At 38.1% G+C, this 17,994-nt stretch overlaps 1 long non-coding RNA gene across 8 annotated transcripts in view; it reads right to left on the bottom strand.

The window, feature by feature from the left end:
• Nucleotides 1-7,547: 7,547 nt before the first annotated feature.
• LOC137210186 (uncharacterized) overlaps nucleotides 7,548-17,994 on the bottom strand; it is a 38,859-nt gene continuing 28,412 nt past the window's right edge. For 5 of the 8 annotated variants that reach the window (XR_010936321.1, XR_010936322.1, XR_010936318.1 and 2 more), the window contains one exon: nucleotides 7,548-17,945. This is a non-coding gene — a long non-coding RNA (uncharacterized lncRNA). The remainder of the gene's footprint in view (nucleotides 17,946-17,994) is intronic. The other 3 variants (XR_010936315.1, XR_010936316.1, XR_010936317.1) reach the window with 3 other exon arrangements.

The raw sequence follows: 17,994 nt of genomic DNA, 5'->3' as shown, positions 1-17,994 counted from the left end.
TCCTCTTGCCACAATTGCTGGTTTTGATATCATATTTATGCGTGGATGATTTCCTACCTTTACTGTATGTTTGCCTTTACTGGTGAGCTTTTCCATTAATAATTTTCTTGTTTCTAGTTGTGGCCTTTTACTTTCCACTTAGAGAAGTTTCTTTAGCATTTGTTGCAAAGTTGGTCTGGTGGTGCTGAATTCTCTTAGCTTTTGCTCATCTGTAAACCTTTTGATTTCTCCATTGAATCGGAATGAGAGCCTTGCTGGGTAGAATATTCTTGGTTGTAGGTTATTCCCTTTCATCATTTTAAAAATATTGTGTCACTCCCTTCTGGCCTGCAGAGTTTCTGCTGAGAAATCAGCTGATAACCTTATGTGAAATCCCTTGTATGTTATTTGTTGCTTTTCCCTTGTTGCTTTTCATATTTTTTCTTTGTCATTAATTTTTGTCAGTTTGATTACTATGTGTCTCAGTGTGTTCCTCCCTGGGTTTATCCTGCCTGGGACTGACTCTCTGCACTTCCTGGACTTGGGTGACTGTTTCCTTTTCCATGTCAGGGAAATCTTCAGCTATTATCTCTTTCAGTATTTTCTCAGGTCCTTTCTCTCTGTCTTCCCCTCTGGGACCTCTGTAATGCAGATGTTGGTGTGTTTAGTGTTGTCCCAGAGATCTCTGAAACTATTCTTTTCATTCATTTTTTTTTTAATTCTGTTCTGCAGTAGTGATTTCCACCATTCTGTCTTCCAGGTCACTTATCTGTTCTTTTGGTTCAGTTATTCTGCTATTGATTCCTTCTAGTATATTTTTTCATTTCAGTTACTGTATCGCTCATCTCTGTTTGTTTGTTCTTTAGTTCTTCTAGGTCTTTGTTAAACATTTCTTGTATCTTCTTGATCTCTGCCTCCATTCTTTTTCCAAGACCTCAGATCATCTTTACTATCATTACTCTGAATTCTTTTGGGGGCAGGTTTTCTATCTCTACTTCACTTAGTTGTTATTCTGGGGTTTTACCTTGCACCTTCATCAGGGACATATTTCTCTGCTCTCTCATTTGATCTAACTTGCTATGATTGCGGTTTCCATTCCACAGACTGCAGAATTGTAGTTCTTCTTGCTTCTGCTGTCTGCCCCCTGGTGGATAAGGCTGTCTAAGAGGCTTGTGCAGGCTTCCTGGTGGGAGAGTCTGGTACCTGCCCCCTGGTGGGTGGAGCTGCATATTGTCCCTCTGGTGGGCAGCGCTATGCTCAGGAAGACTTTAAGCAGCCTGTCTGATGAGGGGGTCTGTGTTCCTGCCTTGTTTGTTGTTTGACTTGAGGCATCTTAGCACTGGAGCCTACAGCCTGTTGGGTGGGGCCAGGTCTTGGGGAGACATTGGTGGCCTCTGGAGGGCTCATGCCAATGAGTACTCCCTAGGACTGCCACTACCTGTGTCTTCATCTCTGCAGTGAGCCACAGCTGCCCCTCACCTCTGCAGGAGACCCTCCAATACTAGCATGTAGGTCTGGTGCAGTCTCTTATGAGGTCACTGTTTTTTTCCCTAGGTGCTGGTGTGCATGAGACCTTTTTGTGCACCCTCCAAGAGTGGAGTTTCTGTTTCCCCCAGTCCTGTGGAATTCCTGCTGGCCTTCAAAGCCAGATTCTCTGGGGGCTCCTCCTCCCATTGCCAGATGCCCAGTCTGAGGAGCCTGATGTGGATCTCAGAATTTTCACCCCTATGGGAGAACTTCTGTGGTATAATTAGTTTCCAGTTTGTGGGTTGCCCACCAGCAGGTATGGGATTTGATTTTATCACAGTTGCGTCCCTCCTACCGTCTCATTGTGGCTTCTTTGTCTTTGGATGTAGGATATCTTTTTTTTGGTAGATTCCAGTGCTTTTTTGTCAATGGCTGTTCAGCAGTTAATTGTGATTTTGATATTTTTTGTAAGAAAAGGTAAGCTCACATCCTTCTACTCTGCCAACTTGTCTCCGTCTGTGAGACTCATATACATGAGCATATTTTGATTTACTTATTTATTTTTCTACAAAGGGATATTGAAGTTTGGGCCATTATTTTAAATATGTGTCTCAATAATTTCATCATATATGGTTCTTTGGACTCATATGCACATTTCACTATGTACTTATAATTGCAACTGTTCTGCCATAAGCCCTGTGAATTTTCAAGTAAACTCTTTTACCAAGTTATTCTCCAACATATTAAGTGATCTATGAGTGCCCTGTTTCTTTCTCTGTGTCAATACTTTGTATTGGTGAGACTGTTGGCATATTGCGGTACTATATATACATATATATATACACACACACATACATCTACTAATGGGTGTGACATGGTTATTTTTTATCTTGCATTTAACAAATTTAGTTTTTGTATGTTTAGTTAGCCAATAAGTTTTCGTATTATACAATTTGCATTTACAAGATATTCTTCACTTGTTCTTCTGTTGGATTTTGAATTGTCATCTATGAACTTCTGTAAATTCTTCATATTGCTGGATAGTAATCTGTTGTCACATTATGAGCTATTTGCACTTCTTTCTATTTGTTGCTAGTCTTTCAAGAGAAGGTTTTTTTTGGTCAGAAAATTCTTAACTCTCTTAATAACATATTTTTCTACATTCTGTCTAAATTATTTTGCTATTCATATTCAAGTATTTAAAGAAAAATATATTTACCATGAGAAGGATATTTAATTATATTTATTTGCCATATGGATAACCAATTATCCTATTATGGTTTATCAAAAAAATCTTTTTTCCTACTGATTTGCAATGCCCAATATGCTGTATATCACACATACCATCTAAAGTGTACATCTGTTTTTCAGCTACACATTCTTTTCCATGGGTATCACTGCACACCATGACAGTTTTAGTATTCTAGCTTTAAAAATCCTACTTACCATTTTATGTTATTTAACTATTCTTGATAATTTATTTTAATAAAAATTTTATTACCACCTTGTCAACTTATAAATAATGCACTGTTAGAATTTTAAAAAGACTGGTATTGCACAATGACCTAAAGGACAAACTCCTTTGTATGTTTCTATCTTTAAGGAGACGATTTCACACATACAAAGTTACCTGTGCTTTCTGTCTTGTTTCCAGGTAAGAAAGTTCCTAGATATAAAAGTTTATTATTCAAAGTGTGTCAAATATATATAAACTTCAACTAAATATTAAAAAAGCAACAGTACCAAATTTTTCAAAAAACGAGCAAAAATTTGAAGAGACAGTTCACAAGAATGATAAACAAATGAACAAAAAGCACATAATTGGATTCTCAACATTATTCTTCAATAACACAATTTAAGTCCACACTAAGGTATTAATACGTATCTTTTATAACAACAAAACAAACAATGCCCCAAATTTACAAGGATTTAGAGCAACTAGAACTCTCATACAGTCTTGCCAGGGATGTAAAAGGGTAAAACCACTTTGAAGAATTGTTTGGCAATTTTTGAAAAGAATAAAACACAGTTATCTTGTGACACAATCATTCCACTCTTAAGTATATAAACAAATGAACTGACAAGGTATGATTTAACAAAGACTTGTACACGCATTTCTATAGCAGCTTTGGCTGCAACAACCAAAATTTAAAACCACTGAAATACCTATCAAAAGATGAATGGATGAACAAAATGTATATCTGACAATGGGATAATACTGACCAATAAAAAGAAATGAATTACTTATATACTTGAAGACACCGATAAGTTATATTAGTGAAAGACATAAATAAATACATTTGTATACTTCCATTTATGTAAAATTCTAGTAAGTACAAATTAACCTCTAGTCAAAAGCAGAGCAGTTGTTGTTCCAGGCATGGAGGGTGGTAGGGATGGTCTACAAAATGTAACATTCTATATGTGATTGTGTCAGAGATTTCAGTGGACATTTGTAAAACTAAAAGAATTACTGAACATAAATTATACTTTGTTGAAATTTATTTTTAACAATTACATATTTTCTACCCCAAAATAAATAATTTTAAAATAAATCCATTACATATAAGTTTTACAAGTCTATTATCATAACATAAGCTTTAATAATGAAAACACATGAAAGATTATAACATCATTACTCTTGAGAAAAAGCAAATAAAAACAGATGCCACTTTTCACTGTTAGTGTCAAAAACACGTGCTTTTATATACAGAAAGTCATTTGTTATTTTAAATATACTGTATAATAAAACTAATTTCTGAAATGGCTGAAGCAATGTAACATTCAATTCCACAAAACCATAATTTACAATAAAAGATATAATTGTTAATATCTTTTTGAGTTTACATTCAATATATTTGAAGAGTTTTACATAATTTTTATTTTCTGAATTTTCAACATTTAAGGTAAGATTAAATTTATTCTCTACAGGATGAATATTTCCCTAGTAGAAAATTTGGCTGATCTGAAATATGAGGTAAAAAATTAATAAAAATATGACGCTATGTAAAACTCATAATATTAATGAAAACCAACCCTTTCTACAAAAAAAGGCCATCTGTGTAACATTCCATACAAAAAATTAAATTTTATTTTTTAATTGTCCTTCTAGACACAATGATTATTTTCAGTATTTCATTGTTTTCAGGATTTTCAGTTATACTTTATATATGTGTTTTAATAAGAATAATTTTTAATCTAAAATCTGGCCATTTTAATTTCCCTGCTTTATCGAAAAGATTACATTTTAATATAAAGTTTGGGATTCAATATATAAGTGAGAACATGGAAAACAATAAATTGTGATGCCCCCAAATTGTGTTTTTTCAAATAAACAGATAATAATGCTGTTAAATTCTGAAGTGACCCAGAATTTATATGGTGCAAAGTGTTTTTTCATTAAGATTGAAATCACTATGATCAATCTAATAACTAATAAGACCAAAGTTAAAATTTTAAATATTCCATTCCATTTCTAAAATATTAGAAATTCTAATTCTGAAGTTTTGGCTGAAGTAAATTTTAAAAATAGGAAAGAGCTTTAATTAAGATAAAGTGTATTAATTCCAATATGTGATTGCTAGCAGTTCTGGCTGTTGACCTAAACAAAAAGGTAAAATGAGGCAAGTTCAAAATTGTCAAAACAAAAATGTGTTTATTTGGGAATAGCGGAGGAATTGTAATTCAGGACATGCAAATAGCAAGATACAGGTGAGTCAGCTGAGGGTTTGGGGTAGGCTGTAAATATGTGCAGAGAACGTAAAGAGGGGTGAGTTAAATGAGAGTTGGTTGAAATAAAAAACAAATGGAGGTTATGGGGAGGGGGAAGGGTGAGCTGGGACAGGGCGAGAGAGAGTCATGGACATATACACACTAACAAACGTAGTAAGGTAGATAGCTAGTTGGAAGCAGCCGCATGGCACAGGGATATTGGCTTGGTGCTTTGTGACAGCCTGGAGGGGTGGGATAGGGAGGGTGGGAGGGAGGGAGATGCAAGAGGGAAGAGATATGGGAACATATGTATATGTATAACTGATTCACTTTGTTATAAAGCAGAAACTAACACACCATTGTAAAGCAATTATACCCCAATAAAGATGTTAAAAAAAAAACAAAACAAAAAAAAACAAATGGAGAACTGCTTTGAAAATTCCCCGAGCAGACAAAACCAGTCCAGTCACACAAACAAAGCTCAATTCAGCTTATTTTCTGAGACCAACCTGATTGGGTCATCTCATGCCTCTGGTAAGCATAAGCAAATTTTCTCAAGGTTGATATGAGGTAATCCCTGACCAACTGACCAAGTCCCTGTCATTTAACAAAGTTAGGTAATCAGGTAATCCCTGACCAACTCCCTGTCATTTAAGAAAGTTCCAATATTATCAGTTTTCTGTAAATCAAGCATTTACAGGTAGTCAATCTCTCTGTCCTTAAGGTTTGTTTTCCTGAGGGTACATGTGTGAGACTTTCCATTTTATATTCTCTGGTTCCATTCCTTCACATTTTCCCCTTTTGTTCAAGAGCTTTTGCGAAAAGCATCTCTGATCAAGTATCATTCAGCTGTTAATTTTTGTCAAAGGTATAGTTTTTTATAGGTGGATTGCATTATATGTCCCATGGATCTGAGGAGAGCTGTCCTCAGGTATTTTTCTCATGAAGCTGAGGAGCATCATGCTCAGGTGTCTTGTCCCACAGAGGAGGAAAATGATGGGGAGTTTCTTTGGCTTCATTTGAAAGGATTGAAAAAAGAAGAATCTCAGTTATGTCTTTCTGTGGTGGATGGTTTAGTTTCCATGGTCAGTCGAGTTTCAGGAAAAGCCTTGAAAGGAAAAGAATTTAAATTTGTAAATACATTTGTGAGGAAGGTATTTGTTTACTATTACAAAATAGTGGAAATAAACTGATGACCAGAAGCCCAGTGATAGCTATTGATTGAAATATGCTTCTCAACCAGTTTCCCTAACTGTTTATGCTTAATAGGTCAAAAATGTCCCAAGGTTCAGGAGCTTGGCCAATTTCTGCTTGGTATTGTCCTTTGTTATTTTTAGTTCTTGTGTTATTTTCCTGACCTATTGACAAATAACAGTCTTGGTGAAGTAGGGCACAAGTTCCCCCTTGCTGAGAAATGAGGAGATATTCAGTCTCTGAGGTTTTTTAATACTGCTTTTGAAAGGCTATTTATTTGGGTTTGTTGATATTTAAAAGCTTGGACAGAAGCATTGAAAGTGGTAGACATAACTATAAAAGGATTGTGAATTCGTTTTTCAAATTCTGCTGTTCCAACCTAAGGAAAAAGTTTTTGGTGAATGCATGCCCAAGCCCTTTCTATTTACTGTATTGTTATTTGTGGTCATTCAGCCAAACTATAACCTTCCCAGCTCTGATGTATCTTTTTAAGTTAATAAGAGAAAAATCCCAGATTAGGTATATAAGAAGTAGAAGGAAGAGTTTTTCTAATTTTGGAATCATGGATGAGGGCAACAATCACACAGTGTACCTTCCAATTAAGAGAAAGGATAGAGTATACATTTTTTTCCACATGAAAAAAAAAAGCCCAATGTCTTGTAAGGATAAGGCATAATTGGGTCCCTTTGCTTAGATTCCTTTTCCTGGAATGAAAGAAGGCATCTCATGATCATAAATATACTTATTATACAGAGCACATGAGAATGTTTATTTGAGCACCTTAAATTTCTATAGATCTGAAGTAACAAGTGAACTGATCTAGTATAAGTAAGATTTTGGTGGAGGTCTGGAAGATCTTTAGGGGAGAAGCAAGTTTAATTAAGTTTCCACCATTCACCAGATTTTTGGTCAATTCCCAGTAACATACCATTGAGTGGGAGAACATCAGCTTCTCTTTTCCCAGTATTATTATTGTTTTCATTTCCATTATGGAGTTACATTAAGGGAGGAGATGATATAAGCTTGTATATTCCAATGGGGAGTGAGTTCATGTTCCCAAAGATATATAAAATATTACAGTTACAATTTTTCAGTGGGAGATACCCTAGAGTTTTGCCATGCTCATCATTGTTTTTGAAACATAAAGAAAAGTTTGGGATAAGAGTCCAGACCTGAGTGAGGGGCATTCCTTTACAAGTTGGGGGTACCCAATGGAAAGCCGTAATATCTGGTGCCAATCTTCTGGAATGTAGGACATGTGCGGTTTCAAAGCTACCAAAGGAAAATCCTACATCTTTACCACATGTTTTACTGTCCTTCTAAAGACAGAAGCTAGGCCACCAGTCCATGTTCATCATGAGTATTGTTTGCTCTGGCACAAATCTAACAATCAGTAAGTTTAGTAGAATCAGAGAATTTTTGTAAGGTGTGGATACAAGGATGTGCTAAAGCTAAAGTAAAGGGCAGTAGGAAAACAAGGGAAAGAACAATTGAAGGCCTGAATGACATGATTTAACCAGATATAGAGTGAGAAGAAAAAAAAGAAATGTAAGTTATGCAGGCCCGGTCCATATATCTTAGGTAAGCTGTCTACTTCACATGCCATCTACTTCAATCCCTAGAAATTTTCAGCTTTAGGTCACAAGTTAGTATACATGTCTCTTCAGATTTGGGGGCTTCTTTAGTTGTGACACATGAATCCTTGAAGTTTGGCTGCACCAGGATTAGTTAATATCACCTAAGGCAGGGTCCCTTCCAGCAAGGTTAAAGAAGAGTCTTTTTGGAAATGTCTTTTCTGACAGATGAAACCTCTGGGCTGTAAGGTGTGATGTTTGACATCTTTGTCTCCTGGAAGTGCACTGTGGAAAGACTGCTCTATCAGAGCATGGTTATTTTCTATGGGCTTGATTAGGCCTTGACAAAATTGAAAGATATCCTTCTTTATTAGCTGTGGGTCAAAAGAAGTGGGAGGCTAAGTGCATCAGCTGTCTTGTAATTATTTTAAAAGACATAAGTTTTTGCATCCTGAAGGAAGTAAATCTAAGATTTAGAAGAACCAACAGTAATACTCTTGGCCAGGGTATTTGGAGGATTTCAACTAATTCAGCTAACTGAATCTTTATAATTAGATCTGTATACTTGGCCAGTCCTGAAGACTAAGCATGATAAGCACAATGAAGGTGCTACAGAACTGGCCAGACAATACAGACTTGTCAAAATATTTGATAAGTAAAGTGCATTCTCCAATCACTATGAAGTTCAAGGGTGGGTCCCCAACTAGAAGTAACCTTTTCTAATGGGATTTAGCTACAGAAGAAGCAGTCACATATCTTCATGAAAAACTTCAGTCCAATGTGAAAATATACAAACCATTAGCAGCACATTCATGAGTGGGGGTGATTGCATGAAATCCGCTTCCCAAATCTTAGATGGTTCATTGGGTAAATGAAAATATCCAGGAATAGTTTGGATAGGTTTCCCTGGGTTAAATTTAGAACACATGGAACAAGCGAGATAAGCGCTTTCTGCAGCCTTATCAATGTTTCCCCACCAATATTGATTCATGAACATTATCATTTTATCTGTAGGCCAATGATTTAATTTAGGTATGATAGTAATAGAAATGTTAAATTTTCTAGAAGGACCAGTTTGTTACTGGGTCTGAACCAGAGTTTCTTTTCTTCATGATACCAGCAGACCTTAGATCTCCAATTTTCTTTTTCTTCTTCAGGGGCCAGTTGTATTTCCCTGGTGAATTCTCTTAGGTTGTCACTAGGGGAAGTAGTTTTCTGGACCATGAGAGAGGTTTGGTCTGTGGATCCTATAAGAGCAGCATTTTTGCAGAGATATCAGTGAGCTGCTTTACTTTGGATTCCAGAGAGAATGCCCCGGGACTTTAATAATAGCCAAAGCTGCATGCCAGAGTATGGCATCTCAACTTTGGGACATAAGGACCATTTTAAAATTTGTCTCCACTGGAAGTAAAGAAATCATGTTTCTGTAACATTCCAAAATCATGGGCTACTCCAAAGGCATGACAAATACCAGTATAGACGTTTGCAATTTTACCTTCTGCTAGAATACATGCTTGAATAAAAGCGTATCATTCAGCTTGTTGGGCTGAAGTGGACAAAGGTAGGGGTGCAGCCACAAGGACCTCAAAAGGAGTTGATATTGCATATTCAGCACAATATTTGCTGTTTTCATTTTTCAAGTAAGAGCTATCAGTAAACCATGAACAATCGACATTTGTCAAGTGGGTTTCTTATAACTCATTACAAGGGGTTGATAGGTGATTCATCAAACTCAAATAGATATGGGAGGTTTTGTCCATGGAAGGAGGAAAAGGAGTAACTGGATTGAGGTTGTTATGATGAATGAGAGTGACATGAAGGTTGGTTAGCAAGAGAATATTTTTTATACATTTTTATTGAAATATAAATGCTTTACAATGTTGTGTTAGTTTCTGCTGTACAACAAAGTGAATAAGCTATATGCATACATATATTCACATATCCCCTCCATCTTGAGCCTTCCCTCTACCCTCCCTATCTCACCCCTCTAGGTTTTCACAAGGCACTGAGCTGATCTCCCTGTGCTATGCAGCAGCTTTCCACTAGCTAGCTATTTTACATTTGGTAGTGTATATATGTCAATGTTACTTTCTCACTATGTCCCAGCCTCCTTTTCCCCCACTGCGTCCTCAAGTCCATTCTCAACGTCTGCATCTTTATTCCTGCCCTACCACTAGGTTCATCAGTACCATTTTTCTAGATTCCATATATATGTGTTAGCATACAGTATTTGTTTTCCTCTTTCTGACTTACTTCACTCAGTATGTCAGACGCTACGTCTATCCACCTCACTACAAATAACTCAATTTTGCTTTTTTTATGGCTGAGTAATATTTCATTGTATATATGTGCCACATTTTCTTTATCCATTCATCTGTCGATGGACATTTAGGTTGTTTCTATGTCCTGGCTATTGTAAATAGTGCTGCGATGAACACTGTACTACATGTATCTTTTTGAATTACGGTTTTCTCAGGATATATTCCCAGTAGTGGGATTGCTGGGTCATATGGGAGTTCTATTTATAGTTTTTTTAAGGAACCTCCATACTGTTCTCCATAGTGGCTATATCAATTTATATTCCCACCAACAGTGCAGGAGGGTTCCCATTTCTCCACACCCTCTCCAGCATTGTTTGTAGGTTGTTTGTAGATTTTCTGATGATGGCTATTCTGACCAGTGTGAGATGATCCCTCATTATAGTTTTGATTTGCATTTCTCTAATGGTTAGTGATGTTGATCATCTTTTCATGTGTTTATTGGCCATCTGTATGTCGTCTTTGGAGAAATGTCTATATAGGTCTTCTGCCCATTTTTGGATTGGGTTGTTTGTCTTTTTGATATTGAGCTGCATGAGCTGCTTGTGTATTTTGGAGATTAATCCTTTGTCAGTTGCTTCATTTGCAAATATTTTTTCCCATTCTAGGGTTGCCTTTTTGTCTTGTTTATGTTTTCCTTTGCTGTGCAAAAGCTTTTAAGTTTCACTAGGTCTGATTTGTTTATTTTTGTTTTTATTTCCATTTTTCTAGGAGGTGGGTCAAAAGGATCTTGTTGTGATTCATGTCATAGAGTGTTCTGCCTGTGTTATCCTCTGAGTTTTATAGTGTCTGGCCTTACATTTAGATCTTTAATCCATTTTGAGTTTACTTTTGTGTATGGTGTTAGGGAGTATTCTAATTTCATTCTTTAACATGTGGCTGTCTGGTTTTCCCAGCATCAATTATTGAAGAGGCTGTCTTTTCTCCATTGTATATTCTTGCCTCCTTTGTCAAAGATAAGGTGACCATGAGTGCATGGGTTTATCTCTGGGTTTTCTATCCTGTTCCATTGATCTATATTTCTGTTTTTGTGCCAGCACCATACTGTCTTGATTACTGTAGCTTTGTAGTATAGTCTGAAGTCAAGGAGCCTGATTCCTCCAGCTCCATTTTTCTTTCTCAAGATTGCTTTGGCTATTCGGGGTCTTTTGTGTTTCCATACAAATTGTAAAATATTTTGCTCTAGTTCTGTGAAAAATGCCAGTGGTAATTTGATTGGGATTGCATTGAATCTGTCGATTGCTTTGGGTAGTATAGTCATTTTCACAGTGTTGATTCTTCCAATCCAAGAACATGGTATATCTCTCCATCTGTTTGTATCATCTTCGATTTCTGTCATTAATGTCTTATAGTGTTCTGCATACAGTCTTCTGCTCCTTAGGTAGGTTTATTCCTAGGTATTTTATTCTTTTTGTTGCAGTGGTAAATGGAAGTGTTTCCTTAATTTCTCTTCCTGATTTTTCATTGTTAGTACATAGGAATGCCAGAGATTTCTGTGCATTAATTTTGTATCCTGCTACTTTACCAAATTCATTGATGAGCTCTAGTAGTTTTCTGGTGGCATCTTTAGGATTCTCTATGTATAGTATCATGTCATCTGCAAAGAGTGACACTTTTACTTCTTCTTTTCCAGTTTGGATTCCTTTTATTTCTTTTTCTTTTCTGATGGTCGTGGCTAAAATTTCCAAAACTACATTGAATAATAGTGGTGAGAGTGGGCAACCTTTTCTTGTTCCTGATCTTACAGGAAATGCTTTTAGTTTTTCACCACTGAAAGTGATGTTGGATGTGTGTTTGTCATATAGGCCTTTATTATGTTGAGGTAGGTTCCCTCTGTGCCCACTTTCTGGAGAGTTTTTATCATAAATGGGTGTTGAATTTTATCGAAAGCCTTTTCTGCATCCATTGAGGTGATCATATGGTTTTTATCCTTCAGTTTGTTAACTTCGTGTATCACATTGATTGATTTGCCTGTATTGAAGAATACTTGTCTTCCTGGGATACACCCCACTTGATCATGGTGAATGATCATTTTAATGTGTTGTCAGATTCTGTTTGCTAGTATTTTGTTGAGGACTTTTTCATCTATGTTCATCAGTTATACTGGCCTGTCATTTTCTTTTTTTTTGACATCTTTGTCTGGTTTTGGTGTCAGGGTGATGGTGGCCTCCAGAATGAGTCTGGGAGTGTTCCTCCTTCTGTTATATTTTGGAAGAGTTTGAGAAGGATAGGTGTTAGCTCTTCTCTAAATGTTTGATAGAATTAGCCTGTGAAGGCTTCTGGCCCTGGGCTTTCGTTTGTTGGAAGATTTTTAATCACAGTTTCAATTTCACTGCTTGTGACTGGTCTGTTCATATTTTCTATTTCTTCCTGGCTCAGTCTTGGAAGGTTGTACTTTTCTTAGAATTTGTCCATTTCTTCCAGTTGTCCATTTTATTAGCATATAGTTGCTTGTAGTAGTCTCTCATGATCCTTTGTATTTCTTCCGTGTTAGTTGTTACTTCTCCTTTTTTGTTTCTAGTTCTGTTGATTTGTGTCTTTCCCTTTTTTTTCCTGATGAATCTGGCTAATAGTTTATCAATTTTGTTTATCTTTTCAAATTAGTCTATAGTTTTATTGATCATTGCCATTGTTTCCTTCATTTCTTTTACGTTTATTTCTGATCTGATCTTTATGATTTCTTTCCTTCTGCTAACTTTGGGGTATTTTTTTTCCTTCTTTCTCTGATTGCTTTAGGTGTAAGGTTAGGTTGTTTATTTGAGATTTTTCTTGCTTCTTGAGGTAGGATTGTATTGCTGTAAACTTCCCTCTTAGAACTGCTTTTGCTGCATCCCACAGATTTTGGGTCATCCTGTTTCCATTGTCATTTTTTTCTAGGTATTTTTTGATTTCATCTTTGATTCCTTAAGTGATCTCTTGGTTATTGAGTAGTGTGTTGTTTAGCCTCCATGTGTTTGTGTTTTTTACAGATTTTTTCCTGTAATTTATATCTAGTCTCATAGCGTTGTGGTCAGAAAAGATGCTTGATATGATTTCAATTTTTTAAAATTTACCTAGGCTTAACTTGTGACCCAAGATGTGAACTATCCTGGTGAATGTTCCATGTGCACTTGAGAAGAAAGTGTATTCTGTTGTTTTTGGATGAAATGTCCTATAAGTATCAGTTAAGTCCGTCTGGTCTAATGTGTCACTTAAAGCTTGCGTTTCCTTATTTATTTTCTGTTTGGATGATATGTCCATTGGTGTGAGTGGGGTGTTAAGGTTCCATACTATTATCATGTTACTGTCGACTTCCCCTTTTATGGCTGTTAGCATTTGCCTTATGTATTCAGGTGCTTCTATATTCGGTGCATAAATATTTACAATTGTTATTTCTTCTTCTTGGATTGATCACTTGATCAATATGTAGTATCCTTCATTATCTCTTGTAATAGTCTTTATTTTAAAGTCTATTTTGTCTGATTTGTGTATTGCTACTCCAGCTTTCTTTTGAGGTCCATTTGCGTGGAATATCTTTTTCCATCCCCTCATTTTCAGTCTGTATGTGTCCCTAGGTCGGAAGTGGGTCTCTTGCAGACAGAATATATACAGGTCTTGTTTTTATATCCATTCAGCTAGTCTGTGTCTTTTGGTTGGCGCATTTAATCCATTCACATTTAAGGCAATTATCTATATGTATGTTCCTATTACCATTTTCTTAATTGTTTTGGGTTTGTTTTTGTAGGTCCTTTTCTTCTCTCATGTTTCCCACTTAGAGAAGTTCCTTTAGCGTTTGTTGTAGAACTGGTTCGATGGGGCTGAATTCTCTTAGCTTCTGTTTCTCTGTAAAGGTTTTAATTTCTCCATTGAATCTGAATGAGATCCTTGCTGGTTAGAGTAATCTTGGTTGTAGGTTTTTCTCTTTTGTCATTTAAAATATATCCTGTCACTCCCATCTGGCCTGCAGAGTTTCTGCTGCAAAATCAGCTGATAACCTTATGGGGATTCCTTTGTATGTTATTAATTGCTTTTCCCTTGCTGCTTTTAATGTTTTCTCTTTGCATTTAATTTTGGACAGTTTGATTAGTATGTGTCTTGGTGTGCTTCTCCTTGTGTTTACCGTGTATGGGAATATGTGCTAATGTTTTTTCTTTGCATTTAATTTTTGATAGTTTGCTTAATATGTGTCTTGGTGTGCTTCTCCTTGTTTACCGTGTACGGGAATGTGTGCTTCCTGGACTTGGGTGGCTATTTCCTTTTCATGTTAGGGAAGTTTTCGACTATAAGCTCTTCAAATATTTTCTCAGACCCTTGCTTTTTCTCTTCTTCTGGGACCCCTATAATTCGAATGTGGGTGCATTTAATGTTATCTCAGAGGTCTCTGAGACTGTCCTCAATTCTTTTTTTTAATTGGAGTAAAATTGCTTTACAATTTTGTGTTAGTTTCTGCTGTACAATGAAGTGAATCCGCTATACGTATACCTATATCCACTCCCTCTTGGACCACCCTTCTCCCCTCCCCGCACCCATCTAGGTCATCACAGAGCACTGATCTGAGCTCCGTGTGCTCTACAGCAGGTTTCCACTAGCTATCTATTTTACACATGGTCGTGTATTTATGTCAAACCTAATCTCCCAGTTCGTCCCATCCTCTCCTTCCCCTACTGTGTCTACATGTCAGTTCTCTTCCTCTACATCTCTATTCCTGCCCTTCAAATAGGTTCATCTGTACCCAGAAATCCCATTACTGGGCATATACCCTGAGAAAACCATAATTCAAAAGGACACACGTACCCCAGTGTTCATTGCAGCACTATTTACAATAGCCAGGACATGGAAACAATCTAAATGTCCAATGATAGATGTCCTCAATTCTTTTCATTCTTTTTTCTTTATTCAGCTTCATGGCAGTTATTTCCACCATTCTATCTTTCAGCTCACTTCTCCGTTCTTCTGCCTCAGTTAGTCTCCTATTGATTCCTTCTAGAGAATTTTTAATTTCATTTATTGTGTTGTTCAACAGTGTTTGTTTGTTCTTTAGATTTTCTAGGTCCTTGTTAAATGTCTCTTGTATTTTCTCCATTCTCTTTCCGAGATTTTGGATCATCTTTATTATCATTACTCTGGATTCCTTTTCAGGTAGACTGCCTATCTCCTCTTCATTTGTTTGGTCTGGTGGGTTTTTACCTTGCTCTTTCATCTGCTGCATATTTCTCTGTCTTCTCATTTTGTTTAATTTACTGTGTTTGGGGTCTCCTTTCTGCAGGCTGCAGGGTCATAGTGCCTTTTACTTCTGTTGTCTGTCCCCACTGGCTTGTGTAGGCTTCCTGGTTGGGGGCACTGGTGCCTGCGTTCTGTGAGTGGAGGTAGATCCTGTTCTTCTGATGGGCAGGGCCACTTCTGGTGGTGTGCTTTATGGTGTCTGTGAGCTTAGTATTACTTTAGGCAGGCTGTCTGGTAATGGGTGGGGTTGTGTTCCTGTCTTGCTAGTTGTTTGTCATGAGGCATCCAGCACTGGAGCTTGCTGGCCATTGGGTGGAGCCAGGTCTTTGTGTTAAGATGGAGACTGCTGGGCGAGCTCTCACCGATTAATATTCCATGGGGCTGGGAGTTCTCTGGTGGTCCAAAATCCTGAACTCAGCTCTCCCTCCTTGGAGGCTCAGGCCCGACCCCCGGCTGGAGCACCAAGACCCTACAAGCCACACGGTGTGGAAGAAAAGGAAGAAGAAAACAAACAAACAAAAAACCCAAACAAACGAACACACAAAACCCCAAGACAAGTGGTAAAAGCAAAACTAAACAGACAAATTACATAAAGAAACATACACACACGTACTCACAAAAAGAAAAGAAAAGAAAAAAAAGCAAAAACAAAGAAGAGAGCAACCAAATCAATAAACAAACCCAAAAATGAAAGCAAACACTAAAAACTACAAAACACATAAAACCAGAAACACATCAAATGCAGAAAGCAAACTAAAAAGAGGCGATGAAAGCATAAAACTAACCCACAAAAATCAAAAAAATGCAAAGATGAAAGATGAAAACAAAAGGAAAACATATAAAACAACAAAGTAGTAAAGTAAAAATAGAAAAATGTAGTTAAAAATAAAATGAAAACAAAGCAAAAGAAAGGAAAAAACAAACAAGGAAAAAACAGTGTAATGAAAAATTACCATAGAAATAGGAAAAAAATAGAATAGAAATATATTAAAAATAAAAGCATAAAAAAGTAAAAAATTAAAAGAATAATAAAAAAAGAACAACTGAACAACAAAAAAAGTAGTGATATTTTCCTGTGGCCTTAGCTGTCAGTGTCCTTGCCCACATAGTGAGCCACAGCCAATCACTGCCTCCACAGGAAGTCCTCCAGTACTTCTAGGTAGGTCTCTGGACCTACTGTGGGCACTGTGGGGCAAGCTCAGACTGATCTGACCTTACTCCCACATGTACTTGTCCCCAAAGCCCACAGCCTCAATTGTGGGAAAACTTGTTGTCTATTCAGGTATTCTACAGACGCAGGGTTTGCCAAGCCGATTGCAGGGATTTAATCCACTGCTTCTGCAGCTGCACGGGGAGATTTCCCTTTCTCTTCTTTGGTTGCACAGCCCCTGGGGTTTAGCTTTGGTTTTGGCCCCACCTCTGGGAGTGGGCCGCCCTCAGACATCTGTTCGCTGCACAGGAAAAAGGGTGCGAAAGCAGCAGCTGATTAGGGCTCACTTGCTCACTCAGGCTGGGGAGAGGGAGGGATATGGCAATCACAATCAGGATGTGCAGGGAGTGCCTGCTGTGGCAGAGGCCAGCATGAAGCTGCAAGAGCCTGAGCCGTGCTGTGCGTTCTCCTGGGGAAGTTGGCCCCAATCGCAGCACCCTCGGCAGTGGTGGGCTCCACAGGCTGCTGGGAAGGTGTGGGCAGTGACCTGCCTTGCACACAGGACTCTTGGTAGCAGCGGTGGACAGCAGCCTCTGGGATCAGATATAACAGCCACGGCTTGTGCTTGTGCTCACGTAGGTGTTGCCCTGCTGTCTGTGAGTGTGTGAAGCAGGAAGCTCCTATGGCGGGCCGCTCCTCAAGCACCCCGCAACAAAGGTCTCTTGCCTCTCTGGCAGGCCCAGCTTTTTCCCAGACTCTCTGCCAACTATCTCTGGCGCACTAGCCGCCCCCCGGCTGTCCTCATGCAGTCAACCCCAGTCCTCTCCCTGGGTTCTGACCTCTGAAGACCAAGCCTCAGCACTCAGCCCCCACCCGCCCCGGCGAGTGAGCAGACAAGCATCTCAGGCTGGTGAGTGCTGGTCTGCACCGATCCTCTGTGTGGGAATCTCTCCGCTCTGCCTCTGCACCTCTGTTGCTGCTCTCTCCTCTGAGGTTCCAGAGCTACCCCGCAGTCCCCGCCAGGGAATGGTATTCCTAGTGTGTGGAAACATTTCCTCCTTCACAGCTCCCTCCCACTGGTGCAGGTCCCGTCCCTATTCTTTTGTCTCTGTTTTCTCTTTTTTTCTTTTGCCCTACCCAGGTATGTGGGGAGTTTCTTGCCTTTTGGGAGGTCTGAGGTCTTCTGCCAGCGTTCAGTAGGTGTTCTGTAGGAGTTGTTCCACGTGTAGATGTATTTCTGGTGTATCTGTGGGGAGGAAGGTGATCTCCGCGTCTTACTCTTCCGCCATCTTCCCCTCCCAGGTATCCGTTTTTTCTAGACTTTTCTTTCTTCAGCTCACAAAGGGGCCCCTGAGGATTAAGCAGAGGAACGTCAGGGTTTCTTCCAGGCCAGCTTCAG

Source organism: Pseudorca crassidens, chromosome 17 (genome assembly GCF_039906515.1).
Source record: "Pseudorca crassidens isolate mPseCra1 chromosome 17, mPseCra1.hap1, whole genome shotgun sequence".
Lineage (NCBI taxonomy): Eukaryota > Metazoa > Chordata > Mammalia > Artiodactyla > Delphinidae > Pseudorca > Pseudorca crassidens.
Note: the sequence above shows the minus strand (reverse complement) of the source record. Positions and strands in the feature narration are given on the sequence as shown.